This window comes from Miniopterus schreibersii (assembly GCF_964146895.1).
Source record: "Miniopterus schreibersii genome assembly, chromosome: 4".
Classification (NCBI taxonomy): Eukaryota; Metazoa; Chordata; class Mammalia; order Chiroptera; family Miniopteridae; genus Miniopterus; species Miniopterus schreibersii.
The window spans coordinates 40557949-40561897 of NC_138105.1; positions in this window are offsets into that span (position 1 = coordinate 40557949).

Genomic DNA, 3949 nt, shown 5'->3' on the forward strand with positions numbered 1-3949 from the left:
TCAACCGCTGAGCCACGCCCGGCTCACCTTTTATGATTTTTAAATATATCTTTATTGATTTCAGACAGAGGGAGAGGGAGACAGAAACATCAATGATGAGAGAGTCACTGATCAGCTGCTTCCTGCATGCCCCCCACTGGGGACCTAGCCCAAAACCCAGGCATGTGCCCTGACCAGGAATTGAACTTTGATCTCCTGGATCATAGGTCAATGCTCAACTGTTGAGCCACGCTGGCCGGGCCAAATAATTTTCTATCCTGAGCTTTTTCCCTTTCATTCCTATCTTTTGATTCCCATTCCCAGATGTATGATATTTACAAAACCATTTCATTAGTGTGACTTGGGAGAGGATGAGACCTCGGTTCTCGTCTTAAGGGAAAGATTTCAATCAAGAGACAAAATGTAGAAAAGAAAGCAAGAATTTATTGACAACAGCAAAAATATACTTAGGACAATGAGAGAAGGAAGAGCATAGAAGCAACAGGAGAATCTAGGCGGGGCTGCTTTGGCTCACTGGGAAGTCAGAGAAAAGGGGGCCTTGGAGAAAGGTTTAGAGGGTTAGCACTGCAAGAGCTGCCCCCGCCCATTACTCCCCTCATTGAAAGTCTCATGGGGTCCCTTATAGGTTAGGGGACACGAGCCTGTGTGGGAATGGTAGAGGGGAGGGAATGGCACAGGGGTGCTTCCTGGAGAGAGAGCCCGTAGAGACCTTCATTTTCAGGGGTTTTAAAGGCTGGTCGTTTAGGGGAGGTCTTAGGGGAGGATTAATATTCATCAGCTTTATGCAGATGTAACAAAAAGAGATTTATTCTCTTAATTTGCATGTCCTTGGGTGTGGCTGGCAAATGGCACTAATTGGATTTTTGTTATGTCTCCAAGAGTAGTGTGATTTAAACTATTTACCCTCTGGTCGGGGAGGAGAAATGCAAACCATTTACTCCAAGAGTCCTTGGTTTAGGGAAAATAGGATTTACTAGGTGGCTGCAAACTGCTGTTTTACTATCTGTCTCTAGTCTGCTTGTCCTGGAATTTTCCTAGCTTCTTACTATGCTATAACATTAGCAATTGGGGTCTTAGACTAAATCTTTACACAAAATCTCAGTCTGTAGGAATACCACCTACTAATCTAATCACTAGGGGCAAGGCATACTATAGCAAAACCTTTCCATAGGCTTTTGAAAATAGTTTAAAATGTTGAACAGAAATAAGGTACTGTTATATAATCTTTTAGTTATATTATCAAATAAATTATTTAAAGATTCCAATTGAAATCTTATAACCATAACAGAACATGTTGTGTAAATTCTTTTACTAATGGCAAAAGAAGGAAACATGTTTTGAATACTTTGGCATAAAAACTTACAATAGTTTATTGCATGCATCTATCACTCAAGAAGTACTTTAAAAATACTAAGTCATGATGCTTTTGGAAGCCTGATAGTCTGAAATTACATAATCTGAGAACAATTTGCACTATGTATCTCTCAGACATCTTATTCTTACATCATTCAGTTTCTGAAGACATAATGTTAACAGAAGGGAAATGTTATTGGTGATTCAGAGAATTTTTCAAGTTTTTAACCAATAGTTTTTTTCCTATCTGCTTTGGAGTAATTACTTCACTACTTTTGTTCACCAATCCTCATTCATCCTCAATTGGCTCCAATAATCTGTTACATTTCAAATCTACATAATGTTCCTCTTAATGCTTTACTTTTTATTTTTGTCTTCCAATTCCAATAAAGTCAAACTTTTCTTTGTAGTTTTACCTTCCATCTACTTGAAAAGGAAAGGTTTAGAAGCTAGTCCTTTGCTCTATAGCATGATTGTCTTTTAAATCTATCATCATTTCTCTTATCTTCAATCTCTTCCCACAAACTCAATCTCAAATTTCCTCTACCCAGCTCCTATCTCATCTAAACTGCTATTCTTTTTTTTAAATATATTTTATTATTTTTTATTTATTTTTTAAACATATCTTTATTGATTTCAGAGAGAGGAAAGGAAGGGGGAGAGAGATACAAACACCAATGATGAGAGAGTCATTGATTGGCTGCCTAGCCCGCAACCCGGGCATGTGCCCTGACCGGGAATCGAACCCCGATCTCCTGGATCATAGGTCGATGCTCAACTGCTGAGCCATGCTCGGCCGGGCTAAACTGCTATTCTTTTTAAGATCACCCTAATTGATGTGTTAAATACATTGGTGTAAGAATTGCATAAATTTGTAAAAAACAAAACAGTATTTAGCAAAGAAAACAACTTACAATTTTTTTCATTTTTCTATTGGTCATTTAAAACAAGCGACTTATTTAACATTGTGTCTACATTACAGGCCATTAATGTCTGAGTTCACAACTATTACTTGCTAACTCTGAGCAGGGATATAATTAGGAATTCTTTTCCAATATAAAGGCGTCTGATTAAAGCTGAAATTCTTATTGTGAATCTTTGTAATTTAACTTGAAAGAGTACTAGCATGATGACTGCATCTCTTCTTCCTTATTGTAAACTATCTTCAATGTCAGCATACACATGTTAAATAATGTGAAATTTTCAACTAGTTTCCTATGACACAGGTATATACAGGGTGTCCCCCAAAAACGTGTACACACTTTAACAGCTGATAGGTAAAGTTCGAAAATGAAATGTATTTTTATGGTAGGCAGACATGAGCAGAGCAAGGACAATGGGCAAGGTACAGGTCACCAGGGTAGAAAGCCCTGTGCCTAGCAATTGTGCCCAGGGTGGCCTTTCCTCCCCTAGCATATTGCTCGCTGGCCAAGCGTTTTGTCCCCCCAAACCTCTCCTCCCTAGAGGTAATATCTAGGCCTCAGCTGTATTTCGGCTCCTGACCTGGAAAAACCACACAACCAGACCAGCGACCCCACAGCTGACCGCACCACCTGCATTGGATAATGACCCCCGCCTTGGCACCAATCAATCAGTGGAGACCACAACCCTGAAAGGACACACCAGGATGAGCTCTCCCCTGGGACCTCTCCTAAGATGCCACCTTTAAACCCTTAAGATGGAGGACCCTCCAGGAGCACACCCTTCCCTTTCCCTTTCCCCTCCCCACAGGTATGTTACCATTACCTTCCTCACTCTCAAGCTCCTAGAGCCCTTCCTTTGCTTGTGTAACTCGTTTCCTAAACCCATTTCTTCTAGGAATTACTTCTACCTCTGTGATTTACCAAATAAATGTTCTTTTATAGTTGGAATCTTGGCTCTCAATTCTTTCCTGGCCAGAACCCAAGCACTGAGGTTGCTGAACTCAGGTCCCGTCTGACTCGTGGGCCCCACTGGTGCAGTTCAAAACCGCCTACAACATTTTAATAAGCACTGCCTTTATAAACATTCAGAGTTTGTGTACACATTTTGGGGGGGTACACCCTATTTATACCCGCCTTTCATTTCCTCACCTGTCACTTCCCAGTAGTTCTCCCACCTTTTGGACAGCTTATACATTTTTGGTATGCCACGGAAGCTCGCTAAGATGCTGCTGCCAGACGCTTGATAAAACAGAGCTCTACGGCCCCTGCTCCTGCCCGCGGCTAAATGCAGGCCACTGGGGCCAGCACACAGGAGAAAGGCCCTCGCAGTCAGGAAGCCAGCTCACTTCTTCACGGGCGAGCCAAGCCCTTAAACGACTTCTCCTCAATCTGAGTTCTAAGGATAGTTTTCCTTCTTTCTCCTCAAGCGCTTGAGTTTCCAAAACTTTGTCCTTCGCAAGATTCTACACAAACAGCTTTAAGGAGGACCTGGCGCGGAAAGAACCTACACAGATCCGCAGGCGGCAATCCTAACTCGAGGCCACCCTCACCCGCCGCGCTTCGGGCGCTCCTCCCGGAAAGGCGCCTGTGACTCGACACTCGATCCGCAATGACGCGAGCGTCGCCCCGCGACTCGACTGGAGGCGGCTACGCCTGCGCAGCAGCGAAGGGGC